Source organism: Phoca vitulina, unplaced genomic scaffold (assembly GCF_004348235.1).
Source record: "Phoca vitulina isolate PV1807 unplaced genomic scaffold, GSC_HSeal_1.0 scaffold48, whole genome shotgun sequence".
In the NCBI taxonomy this organism is placed as follows: Eukaryota; Metazoa; Chordata; class Mammalia; order Carnivora; family Phocidae; genus Phoca; species Phoca vitulina.
The window spans coordinates 5,162,174-5,176,666 of record NW_022589751.1 but is presented as its reverse complement, the minus strand read 5'-3'; the positions used below and the strand labels follow the sequence as shown (position 1 = coordinate 5,176,666).

At 38.2% G+C, this 14,493-nt stretch overlaps 1 protein-coding gene across 2 annotated transcripts in view; it reads right to left on the bottom strand.

Moving 5' to 3' along the window:
- PCGF5 (polycomb group ring finger 5) overlaps positions 1-14,493 on the bottom strand; it is a 115,634-nt gene that overhangs the window by 74,998 nt on the left and 26,143 nt on the right. The gene's annotated exons all lie outside the window — the stretch shown is intronic.

The following is a 14,493-nucleotide window of genomic DNA, read 5'->3' as shown; positions in this document are numbered from 1 at the left end:
CTGGAGCCATGACCTGAGCTGAAGGCAGATGCTTAACCCACTGAGACACCCAGGTGCCCCGGGCACAATCTCTTACTGGCTATATGTCATAGGGCAAAGAACTATTCTGTGTCTCAGTTTCCTCATCGCTTAAATGGATATAATAAAAGTACATATTTCAGGAGTTTTTAAGGGGATTGTAGGAGATAATACCAGCAATGCACTTAATACACAGTAAGCAAACAAACACTGAATTAATTTTAAGAATTTCATATCTGTACCCTTCCCTACTATTTGGACAAAACAGCAATAAAACAGAAGACATAATTTAAGACCTAATGACAAACAAATACTTAGGACAAATGCCTTAGTATGATCTACTTGCTCTGAGGATGTATGTGGAAGCAACACTTAGTCACCTAACTTTGCTGCCAGTTGCCCTTCCTTGCCCTCTAAGAATTTTAAAATAAGGTTACTCTCTAAGAGGCAAATGAGTAAAATATGAAAATCACAAATTACTCAAGATAAAATCAAGGAATAGGATGTACACCAAAGTCTAAAGAGTTTTATGAACACTCAAAATTCCAATTGAGTGACCTGGGTATAGTCTTGGAGGGGCAGAACTGAAATGTGACAGTTAGTAAACTAAAACATAATCAATTATATTTTACCCCATCTGGAGTAGCTTTATGTAAATAGAAAAAGAATGATGAGCAAAGGGCAAGATGTGAGCTGTGCATAGGCAGCACTGTCTAGGACAGGGAGACACTGAATTTGGCAAACTCTGAACTAGTCACCAGAGAAGTATGCTCTGATCCTACCCATCAGTGGTTCATGAGACCTGGATTATCATCCGTCACCTTTGACTCTGATTCCAATGCCCACAAAGTTACTGAGTATTCATTTGTGTTCCCTTATACCAAAATGCTGGAAGCAAATACCTAAACTGCAAAATTAATATTTGTGACTATTCTACTATAAATTTTAAGATCTTTCTTTTTTACTATAGCTGACTAATACCATGACACTGTATTGAATTCTTTAGAGAAAGATACTAAAATGCACCATTTTAAGAGCTGAGGACATTAAAGTTGATCAGCTTACCTTGGGCCAAGTCAAGTGGTAAATAAGTCAGGGATAAGAATTTTCTTGTTTCTGTAAAGCATATTTCCTTCAATTAAAAAAAGTTATGGATAAGCTTGTTACAAAAGGACAACTACTGTATGATTCTACTCATATGAAGTATCTAGAGTAGTCAAATTCATAGAGACAAAAAGTACAATGGTGGTTGCCAGGGACTAGGGGGGGAGGAGGAGTGGAGAGTTAGGTTAATGGGTACAGAGGTTCAGTTTGGGAAGGTGAAAAAGTTCTGAAGATAGATGGTGGAGATGACTGTACAACAATATGAATGTATTTAATGCCACGGAACTATACACTTAAACATGGTTAACATGGTAAAATTTATGTTATGTATATGTTGCCATGATAAAAATGTCATGGGAAAAATCTTCCTTTTTTAAAAAGGAAAAGAAAATCGCAGCAAACAGTTAAGTCCATTGGCAAAGCACTTCATGAGCCCTGGTCTACCCATCTAGAGCATTGTTTTAGACTTGGGTTACATAATCTCTAATGGCCCTTAAAGTTCTTCAATTATATGGTTGTACAATTTGGAAGCATTACCTAGAGCAAGCGTTGGCAAAATTTATCTGTAATGGCTTAGATGGTAAATATTTTAGGCTTTGTGGACTCTATGGTTTCTGTTGTAACTCCACTCTGCTCTTATAGGGTAAATCTGCCAAAAACAACACATGAACAAATGGATATAGCTGTGTTCCAATAAAACTTTTTTTAAGAAACAGGCAGCAAACCAGATTTGGCCCTTAGGCTATTGTTTGCCAATTCCTGATCTAAAGCATATCTCTGTGAACATGTATAGACGATATCAATTAAAAACTTTCCTGTGTCCCAGGGTTGAAAACTTCTACAATTCCAATAAGCTCTTGTCAGTGTAACACTGTAACTTTATGATTTCTATTTTCCAGGCAATGAGTAGAATACAGTGGCTTTACTAGTAAAAGGTGGTGGTGGCACCATCATCATCATCACCACCACCACCACCACCACCACCACCACCACCACCATCATCATCAAATAGCTCAGAGAGTTAGAAACTATCTCTATGTTTTGTAAAGGGTTGCCACAATCTGATCTGTTTCCTATGTCACAATGGAGAAAGTCTACCATCAAAGAGAAAAGGAGTATTAAATAAAAACATTCTCTCCTGGTTGCTGAAGAACGGACTTAGTCTCTCACCTCCGACTTCAAGACACCATATAGTCCCAGTGGCATTTAAAGAGAAAATATTTCCCCATTCCATCTGGGATTCTAGAGTGCTGATCTAAGAGAAAACACAGGGCTTCAAGGGGTAAGCTATCTGCTTACATACTTGGAGACAGCACTACAAGCTGGCCTGACCTGGGGAAGTCATGCTGGAATATGTGTATATGTCACCTCCAGTCCCCCTGTGGCCAGCTTCAGCAGCCTGGATTCTGGTCTGAGAAGAGGCCATGAAGGGCAGGGTGGTAAGGGTTCCCCACCCTGTTTCCTTTGAAGAACAGCAGCTCCAACAAGAGAGGGCATATTTAAAATGAGGATACTAGAGCTGTGGGAACTAGATCTGGTCTGACAGCCTGAGGAGAAGGAGGGATGCTTCTATTCCCATGATGCAGCTGACAGGTCATAATGATATTCTTCCCTTCCAGCTTTCTGGATAACTGTTATAGGCAAATCAAGAAGAATCTGTGGAAACGGTAAAAGAGTTTCAAAGTACTTTTCACATAAGTCATCATAACTGAGGTCCATTCACTACTATACTGCTGAATTACAAAAGAAAAGGCTTTGGTATTAGATCATTTGAATACTGGCATTTTAATTTACTAAATTAAGAAAACTGCAGAAAAATCCAAAGAAGAGAGGTAATTACATGTCCTCACTTGTGCTTTTAAAAGGTAAGTTTTGTCAAGAATTGTTGTTCTTGATTTGAACAACTTACAGTGGTACTTCACTTCCTAAAAATTTTAGAAGGATGATGCTTATCACAAATACTGACAAGGAAGTTAATTGGAACTTGATAATTATAAATTAGTAGATCACTGTTTCCTTTATAGTATTTCCTGAACAATTTATTCTTTAATCATTTTTTTACCAATGAAGTCTGAAGTTTTAAGTGGAGTACTCATTTCTGCTAGAAAAGGAAAGAATTTCTGTAATTAGAAACTGAATTTATAAGCATAGGCATGAATGCTTACATGAAGGCTTTATGTTATGTAAATTAAATCACTTTAGAAGTATCCAATAATAAACCAGTCATTAATAAAACTGAATAAACAGAATTTAACTTTTAAAAGTTGACATGTGTGATATGATACCCATACTCAACAACCATGTGAATGTTTCACACTTCTGTACTTGGTTCATTAACTTCATTATCTTAATATGCAACATTAAACACAAACCCTTAACACACATGTTAAGTATCACATGTTAAATATTACACAGATGTATTCTAAATGCCTATTATGGGTTGAACTATGTCCCTGAAAAAGACATGTTGAAGTCCTAACCTGTACCTGTGAATGTGACTTTATTCAGAAATAAAGTCTTTGCAGGTATAATGAAGTTGCAATAGGTCATACTGGAGTAGTGGGCTCTTAATCCAATAGGACTAGTGTCCTTATAAGAACAGGAGAAAGATAAGGAGAATACCTTGTGCAGACACAGATGCAGAGGGAAGATGGCCGTGTGCTGACCCAGGCAGAGACTGGAGCCATAGCACCAGAACTGTACCTGCCAGGGGAGTGGAAATTCCCTCCAGGGAGGTTTCTGTCAGAAGAAGGAACCACAGGGACGCCTGGGTGGCTCAGTTGTTAAGCGTCTGCCTTCGGCTCAGGTCATGATCCCAGGGTCCTGGATCGAGCCCCACATCGGGCTCCCTGCTCAGCGGGAAGCCTGCTTCTCCCTCTCCCACTCCCCCAGCCTGTGTTCCCTCTCTTGCTGTGTCTCTCTCTGTCAAATAAATAAATCAAAATCTTTAAAAAAAAGGAAGAAGAAGGAACCACAGCTCAACTACCTCTGCGTTAAAGAATTTATGGAAACTGATCAAATTTAGGATCATGGCTATGGGAAATGAGAGAGAATTTGTCCAGGCACATACACAAGAATAATAAAAACAAACAACCCCTCCCACAAAAATCCAAAACTAAAACTAAAAATAACCCAGCAGTACTGACAACCTAGTTGAATTGGACAACATCTTTCTAGTGGTACTGATCTGCAGCCAGCCATGCTGGTAGAGAAGCAGCACAAATGGATAAATGGACTGGCCAAAAGGGTAAAGGATTGTTGATACAGTGGGTAGAAGAAAGGAGCTAAGAGAAAAGGCAGGATGATGACACTGGGGTCTGAAGACGACCAGGAAGAGAAGGAATCCAGACAGGGGTTGACTGAACTACACAGAAAGGGAGGGGTAGTGAATATCCATTTGTATTAATGTAATTACCAAGTATATAAGCCAGAATATGCTTATTTTAAAATCAATTTCTATTGTACTTAATTCTAGACATTCTTTTGGATCCATTCAAAGGAATGTGATTCAGGTTAATACTGACAATACCTGGCACAGAACTACACTGTGCTGCACATGGCCAAACAGTTACAGAGATTCCTTGATACATATATACATAAATGTATACATATATATACACACATATGCATAGTATATATTAAAGACCACACCGATGAAGAACTAGAGAGAGGTGCTTCTTCAAACATAACAGTCACACTCACTTTTAACTGATTATCTCTATTATGTTTTATAAGCCACAAATATCACCAAGAATTAACAACTGTTGATGTCAGTACATGCTTTGCATTATACTTGGAACGCTATACCAGAACTATTAGCGTTTGTAAACTTTGACCCTTGAGACCATTTTGAAATTGCATATAAGAACACTCCATACCATATATGGGAGCATCTATAATATTCAGAGTCAAAATATAGACAAGTAGCACTTAGGAAGTAAAACTTACTGTGATAAACAAAAATGTAAATGTTTTGTAAAGTTATCCTTTGAGGATGCTGTTTCTTCACGAAGCATAATGCTCATGCTTTAAAATTTTTTTCATACAACTTTCCACCATGAAGATAGGACTGAAGTGCAGCTTATTTTTTTTTTTATTTTTATCAAGATAAGCTTAGTAAAAATTCAAACTTCCTACTAGATGAATTAAACTTACTTCCAGCTAAAGATCTTATAGCTAAAAGAACAACTTCAAGGAAAGGTATGAAACAGAATTCCTGTTTTTATATAGAGAGCTGCCTTCCATTTTCTTGTCCACCCAAAGTGTTAAGTACAACAAACAGAATTAGCATGCATGAGTTATCGAAGTTAGGCCCTGCAATTCTTGTAGGGATATTCAGAGTTACTTTCCATTTTGATTTATTCAGATTCAATTCTCTATCTTCTCCCTGTCAGCACAGCAGCCTCTGGGTACACAATATAAAATATTAACCAAAAAAAAGAGGAAGCAAATAAACTTCCAGTTACTTCTGGCTCAACAATTCACTTCCTCTAACTGACCGGCATTGAGTTCTCTGTCGCCATTAAGGAACACTGCTGATTAGGCTTACCAAATCATTTCTGAGTGACTATCAAGCATGATCATTTCTAAAATCTGTGAAATGGAGATGTAATGGAAACAGAACAGCTTTGTGCAACACATCACCCTGTACCCTTTGCTGTGCCTTCCTATAGAGGCTGGAGATTGTGGTGACACCTCTAAAATTCTGTCTTCAACTCCATCCAGGCAAAAGGCAACTCCACAAAGCCTCCTCAAGCTTCAATCAGCTTATCCTGAATCAGAGTCAGCTTTCTAAGGCATAGCTATCACTCCTTCTCTCCCTTGCTAATAATTAATGATGCAACGAGCCTTACCAAGTACCCAGAATGATGCTAAACAGTTGGTGTGATTATTATTTCTTTTGCTCCAACAGCGACCCTATGAGATAAATAAAATCACTGTCCTTATGTTACAAATGAAGAAACAGTGGCACGGAGTTTGTGGGACAACCAGGATCACAAAGCTCAGGACCGATGGAGGCAAGAGTGGGACTTAGCAGAGCGGCTCCAGGACTGTCCAGGTGCTGCTCAACCACGTTCCAGACCACTTCACTCTGTGGCAGCATAACCCCTCTGGGACTTGGTACCAAGCAAGCTTTACCACCTTATCTCCGCTCTTTCCAACCTAGAACCTCTACACCACGACTGGACCAAGCTGTCACTGACCCACAAAAACGCTGTGAATGCCAACCTCTAGCCTTTGCTTATATTGTTCACCACTAAATGGAAAGCTCTCCTCTTTGTCCTCCTTTTCACCATCCATTAAGGTCAATTGCAATGATACATCTTTCCAAACTGTTCCTTCTTTTAACCCTTCCACCTCATTGGAGTCTCTCTTTTCTGAGAACTGCTGGAGCCCTATGCACCTGGTATTTAGCTGATTTAGTATTAGTATTCATGCTTTGTGTTTTTGTAGTCTATCAGGAAAGATGGTAAATAACCTGAAGGCAGGGACAGATAGGGCCCAGCACAGGTTTGTGAACCTAGCGGATACTTAGTAAATGTTGGGGGAATTTTTTTTTTTTTTTTAAGATTTTTATTTATTTATTTGTCAGAGAGAGAGAGCACAAGCAGGGGTAGCAGCAGAGGGAGAGGGAGAAGCAGGCTCCCCACTGAGCAAGGAGCCCGATGCGGGACTCGATCCCAGGACCCTGGGATCATGACCTGAGCCGAAGGCAGATGCTTAACGACTGAGCCACCAGGCATCCCTGGGGGAATTTATAATAACCTCTCTAGCAACATAGTAAGTAAAATTAATGCAGCTCACTGTCATAAAGTAACACTCTAAGAAATCATCTCAAGACTTTTTGGGTAAGGGCGCCCTGGTGGCTCAGTCGGTTAAGCGTCTGCCTTCGGCTCAGGTCATGATCCCAGGATCGGGTCCCGCATCAGCATCAGGCTCTGTGCTCAGCAGGGAGCCTGCTTCTCCCTCTCCCTCTCCCTCTGCCTGCCTGTCTGCCTACTTGTGATCTCTCTCTCTCTGTCAAATAAATAAATAAAATCTTAAAAAATAAAAAATAAAGACTTTTTGGGTAAAATTAAAGGCCAATATAACTTCCAGGGTATTCTTCAACCTAACAACCAACTCTTCCAGCTAATCACATGAACTAAGTAGGCATTTCTGCGTTTGGATACAGCAAATCAGTGTATGCATATGTGTGTGCATAAACAGCCAGGGACAGACATTCAAGCAATGTTCAAATACAGCATTGGAAATATAATGAGGGATCCAAGTTTGTTGGAATTAAAATGATGTTTTGCAAAAGCTGATAAGATGGGAAATGAAAAGGCATTCCGTTGCCATTTTGCTTTTTGCTTTGGATCATTTAACAAGCACTTCCAGTACCTACATGTTGCACTCTGTTCTGCGCGCTGTGGAGGATGCTACCACAGTCCTGCTGAGCTTTTTTGTATGTGTGTGAAGCAGCTCACCTGTCTGAGAATTTTTCAATGTTAGAATGAGATATTCTTCTACATTTGAATGAGAGAATAGGTGAAACTTTTCTCCTACTTACTACCATCACCAGAATTCACACAGTTTTGAGAGGTTATAAAGATACACAGAGATCTGAGTCAGAACCTGAACCGTTTCTGATTTTCAGCGATTTTTTTTAAAGAGTAGCTCACAGAAAAAAGAAAGGGAGAGGCCAAACAGCAGAAAGCAGGTGTGGTCTAATTGGTACCAGTTGTCTAGCACTTGAGGCACTGAAAGTCTTTCTGCTTTCCACAGGGCCTTGGCACCCAGCCATGACCAAGCCCCTGAGTACCCCAGTAGTGGCCTGCACAGAGCACAGTTCTTCTGGCCCTGAGCTTCTATAGCAACCACTGAACCTCTGAGGGACAACCATCTATTACCAGGCTAAACCAATTATACAGTTTGATATTAGAAATCTTCAGGTCGCATCCTCTAACAGACAAAGCATAAAAAGTATTTACTTATGTATCTTACTAGATTTCCAGGTTAGCTTTCAGACATAATATTTTCATAGAGTGGCCGGCCATATTAAACACCCTCTGTAACATATGTTACTCAGAGAGGGGGAATAAAATCCCTTCTAACCCCACATAATTCAATGAACATGTTATTATGTGCTGTGACCAAGAAAGAGATCACAAGGGCTATATAGCACTTTGTTAGAGATGGAGGCTCTAGGAGCAGGTAGATCCTTTGCAGTAAGAGTAAGACGGCATCCCTTAGCAGGGAAGTGGGAGCTGGCCTTCTGAAAGGAATTGGGAGCTAATAGAGAGTACTGATTGGGGCATATGAACTTGTGAATCATTCATAAGTCAGAAATTGCCCAAGCTTTACTTCAGTCTAATACTATTATCAGCTATCTATTTAAATGCCAGAAACAGAAGATGCAAATGGTAGAGATTAAAACAAACATAAAAACAAACAGAAACAAAACATTCATTTTAGAAATCCTCTGGATTCTGTTAAATGAGTTGGTATGTGCCCATGGGTTCCACACTCACTCATTTCCCAATGCTGATTAGTAGCACAAACAGTCCATCACACTAGCTGTCCTCTGATTTCTGATGCTCCCTCTATAACCTCCACAGAGGAGTCCCCTCGATGTAAAGCTCTCTTCTTCTATAGGGAAGATCCCATCCATTCTTAGTAGGATGAAGTAAGGGGAAATAGAAAAGTCAGATGACACATGGGTAAATGAAATTATGCCAAGGGAAAAAAGGATTACTGATAAAAATGTAAATAGATTAGACAAGATGACTAAGCAATACAAAATTCCATGGACATTGGAATTTTTATGAATGTAGTGGTGGCAGACTGCAGATGGCCAGAGTGCCAACTATCTGTCTAAAAATAACTTTGAAAGGGAAAAAGGAAATTATTTGACCAAAAGCCACTGAAATCTGCCAATGACAGGAAACTCATCACTTTTGTGGGGCAAAAAAATAAATATTTCTTTTTTGAGGAGGAGAGTTCAAACTCCCTAACTTCCCTTGGTATCAGTAAAGTTGGTCTGACTAATGGAGAACACAGATAGAGACACATCCTCCACTGAGGTTGTCATGATTTCCCCTGATCCTGGGTATTGGAGCTGAAGACAGCTTCCTAAAAGGTCAGGATCTCTAGGAAAATTCAAAAGTAAGCATGAATGAGGGGAATACGGTGTTCCACATCATCATGATTTCTGGGAATCAAGCAGCTGGGGTATAGCTCTTCTCTCCCCATGCCTACCAGAGCTCATACACTCTTCAAACGATCAGTCTCTTCCATGTTATTAAGGTGAATTTTCATACTAATACAGATAGAGCAAGATGTATTTTAAGTCTTCCACATCAGCCTACAGACTCCTACACCTTTGCTACTTCACCTGCAGTCCACAGACCATCAGCATCAGCTTCACCAGGGAGCTTGTTAGGAATGCAGAATCTGGGGCCGCAGGTGATTTGTATGCAATTAAAATTTCAGAAGCACTGTGAATGTACTAAAAATATTTCCTACTCTTGGGATTCGATATTTCTCTCCCCAGATGCTAGGGCTCAGTGCAGTTAGGCCAATTCTAGGACAATCTGAACATCAAAATAAATGACGGTAATGGATTATAACACAATGAATTTAAGGAAAGAATCCATGAATCCATGAATCCATATTTGTAATAAGGAAATAAACAAATGGGTAAAGTGGAAGCCCTTCTTTACAATGGAATATACAATGGAATTTGCAATTTATAAATATATAAGGAATGAAAGAGTCAGAAAATGACCAATTTGCAACCACTGTCATTGTAATGGATTCAGGCAAGAGTCTCTGGAGATCCTAAAACCATTCGGTGAAAGTTTGTTGAGCAGTAGGATCTTTACATAGTTTTACAGTATTTCTCCACAGATTACTTCTGAACTACAAAGGGAAAAAAGTATCTTTACAGTGGAGAAATCTGTTGGACATTACCCAAATCATGTGATCAAATTTAATGTCATTAGTAATGGGACCACCTGCCATCACGTACCTGCTGGGGTGACACACTTAGGAGGATACGCTATCACCTGCATAATACTGCTGCAAAAATGCATAACCTGACTCTAATTATGAGGAAATATAAAATAAGCCCACATTGAGGGACATTTTACAGAACAAATGGCCTGTACTTTTAAAAAATGTTAATGTCATGAAAGACACAGAAAACTGAGAAAGGTTAAAAGAAGCTCCTACTAAATGTAATCTGTGATTTGGGACTGTTTCCTGGATCAAGACTTCTTTCCTATTGTTATATGTATATTGTTCTAAAGGAGCTCATTGAGACAGGTCTGCACACTAGATATATTGTATCAATGTGACTGTCCTGAATATGGTAACTGTATCTCCTTTTTAGGTGATACAAACTGAAGCATTTAGAGGTGAAAGGTCATAAGTAGTTCCATGAGAACTGTAATAATATATGTATATTGAGATATAAAACAAATATGGCAAAATGTTAACAAATGGTAAATCTAAGTGAAAAGTATATGGATGTTCATTGAACTATTACAGCAACTTTTCTGTAGATTTCAAATTGGTCAAAATAAAAAGTTAGGGGAAAAAAAGTGAAATACAGAAAAATAATGCAATCCCAAATGGTCCCCATACCACAACCTTGTAGTAGAAGAGTACGGAATACCATCATTAACTTCACCCTTTCTCCACCCAAAATGGTCTTGAAATTGAATACAATCAAATGGCAGGCTGATAAAAAAATTCCTCTTTAAAAGATTTTTAGGAAAAAGCAGCTTTTTGGGCTAAAAGCCCATTCTTTGAAAATGCACCTCATAATTCTTCTATGATGTGCCATGGCCTGTTACTGTCCCACGAAATAGAAAGGTGAAGCAGACAAAGACCCTGTTCTCGTGGAGCTTACATCTGAGTATAAGGAAACAGACAATAAACAAATAAATAACGTCAGGTAGCAATTAAGTGCTATCAAGAAAAGGAAAGCTGAGAGAGACTGCAGGAATGCTGTTTCCAACAGGGTGGTCAGGTAAGGACTGCAGCCCAGTGTCACTGAGCAGAGACCTGAATGAGCTGAAGGACTACACTGTGTGAGTAACTCAGGGAAGAACACGGCACGCTGAGCGCACACGTCATATAGGAGACGTGAAACCCATCATTTATAACATTTATAACAGAATTTTTAGAGGAAAAAAATGTATCTTAAGTTTGGTTCACGACAATCAGTTTATAAATGAACTCTGGATACAATATTGTCACTTGGAATATTGCTCTCTGGGACCACAGGTATGTTTTTACCCACATACTGTTGGTGAAGGCTGATTTGGGCAGGGGGGGTGGATATGTGCTCTTTGTAATTTGGAAACTCAGAAAAAAGAAAATTAACTCAACAATATCCTTTCAAACTATTTGAGAGCAACCATGCTCAAGAATGGATGACACAGAGAATCAAGGAGATGAAGATTTTGCCCAATTTAGTGACTCTAGTGAGAGACAGAAATATATTTGATGCTTTAAAAATGAGTGTATTTAAAGAGCTAATCTCACTGGACTGGAAGGATGAGGATACTAAACCTGTATTACCTAGAATTTGGTTTGCCCCCAAAATTTTAAGGAGTTGTTTATACAGATAAAAATTACAAATTGAATACATAATATATTCAATTACATATATATATATTCAATTTAAACACACTGAATACATGCTCTGAATTTTACAAAAATCTTCATTTTTAGCATTTGTGAGAAAGAAGCTAAAACTTGGAACACTTAGGAAACTTTTAATACCATCCCCAGATAAAGGCAGTTTATTACATTTCTTAAACTTGGTGGGCTACATAGCACCAAATCGGTACCCAAAGTACTCATTTTCAGAACAAGAAACAGAAGTAGGAATTGGAGAAGGAATTGGAGACAGAGGAGAGAGAAAGGGGGAAAGAACTGGAGACACAGGAGAGAGAAAAAGGACAGAGCAACAATGAATTGGGAGTGGGGGATCTTTTGCTATGTACAACTAATTGCTTTTATTCTCTGAGTTATCTCTCTTAGCATTTTGGGAGTTCTCAGGTTTATCATCTTCTAAGACTTTTGAGAACCAAAGGTTTGTCTGGATAGAAATGGCTCTACCACTTGCTATCAATTTATTCCCCATTTTGGTAATTTCCAAACAGGCTAATTAAACAACAACAACAACTAACACTGCGGAGAATGGATGAGTTTGAGACAGAAGACAACAAGAGAACTTGAAGGATATGCTGTGTCTCCACAATTCTTACCACTGGGGAAAGCCCTGAACTAAACCTCTAGCTACATTCAGCATTCAAAATCATCTGTCTATGATCAAGTTCTAAATGTGTTCCTTGTTTTATAACAGAGTGAAGGCAAGCATGTAGCCACTCACCCCGGAATATTTTGCTGAGGGCCTATTGCATACCAGGTACCGTGACAGATGCCTGAACACAATGGTGAATTAAGCAGACATGACCTCTCCTCATGGAGCTTCCATTCCCAAAGAATTAAAGATTAAACAGATAGCTATCATGTAAATATTAGTTAAGGTATCTAAGACAGTTGAAAGCAAACTTCTAACAAAAGGAGGAGAGACTAATATAAGAAGTTTTTCATGAAAACCTTCGGATCACATAACTTTAACAATCCAAGCGACCTTAAAGGTCACAAGTTAAATTTATGATCCAATTCTGGGATCCTGTCTAAAACATCCCTAACAAATACCTCTCTTCCCTATCACAAGGCTTGTCAGAATATTGTATGAGGAGTAAAGAGTGCGCAGGACTGTATCCAAATTAAACGTTATATTCATAATTCTAAAACATTTCTTTATAAAAGCAAGTAACTATTAAAAAACACATTCTCTAAATTTTATCACTATCTCATTTGTAGCTCTGGCTACATAAAATGGAACATTTTAACAATCTTTGATGTCACGCTCCACAAATCAATCAACTACAACAAATGGCAACTAGTTGTACAATCACATGAAAACTGTGTAAAATTGTTACATTAACTTACACACATTTTGGAAATGTGGATCTTACTGCAATCATTAGGTTCACAATTCAACTTAGCCTAAAAAATCAAGTTTAAAAATTTTAACTACCTATGCTGGCTTCTGTGCTTCACAGAATGCCTTTATGAAAATAAATAAAAGACCTATAAAATATATTCCAATTTTGAAATTACAGTGAAAAGTAAACAAAATGTTAGGGGAAGTAAAAAACAGTAAGAAAGGAAATTTCCATTAACAGGTAGGTTGTTTGTTGGGATATAGTTTTCAGTAAGTTAAAAACACGACTCTTATACAAATATAAATTAAGCATGTGTCAAATATTTATTTAAATTGTTAATGAGAAAACCAGCAGGATGATACATCTGGTTCAGTGAGTATAGGAAAGACTGAAGTATATATAGTCAATGAAAGAACACAGTAAGCTTAAAAATACAGACTGTTAGTTTAGATATAAAACTGGTCCTATAGGTCAATAAAACTCTAAACTTTGGGGGGTTATCTTCTCCATCAGACACAAATAATTTGCAAGTTATCTACAATTAACATCTAACTTTATAAAATTTGGGTCTCAATCAATAGCAAATAGTAAGTTAAATAAAGTTAAATAAATAAATACATTTCCCTAGAGAATTAATTGGTCCTTGCCTGGGTATGTCTGACAATGCTCCAGCATAACATTGCAAGGACGTGCAATCATCCTTGTGCCTTATTCTCAAGCATTGGTGAATTTTTCTTTACACTTGAATATGCAATAAAATATTGGCTATACAAAACCCTCATGCGTGGGTTAGTTAGTCTTGATAGTGGCATGCTCTATAGACCTAATTTAGCTCTCAAAATGCTAAGTACCAAGGGGTACACTGGTGGCTGGTGGCTGAACATTCTCCCCACTCCCCCAACCAAGGCTGCAAGATCACTATCTGTTTGCCTACTTTTTATCACATGTTTGGTCTCTATTCTATATCAGAAAATCTGCTGCCTACTGCATGTTGCGTCTAAGTCATTTCTACCAACACATTTCTTTACTATTTTTCTTCCTTTGACAGTATCCCTTTGTATGAATACTAATATGTCAATCTTTTAATCAAAAAATATCTAATTCCTTCTACACAAATATATCTAAAAGTTCTAAGTCAGCTTTTGATAATAAACACTGTATTACACAGCATCAATGGTTAATCCCTCTGCCCATCCATTCCTTACTCCAATGCTAAAAGGCACACTGAAAACATTTATTGTTTAAATAAGATAAACAATTTCTACTAACTGAAACCAATGAAGTAACAAGAAGGAACCTACTTCTTGTAAGGCTTCGAAGGAGTCAATATAGTAAAAACTTCTGGCTCTATAGTACA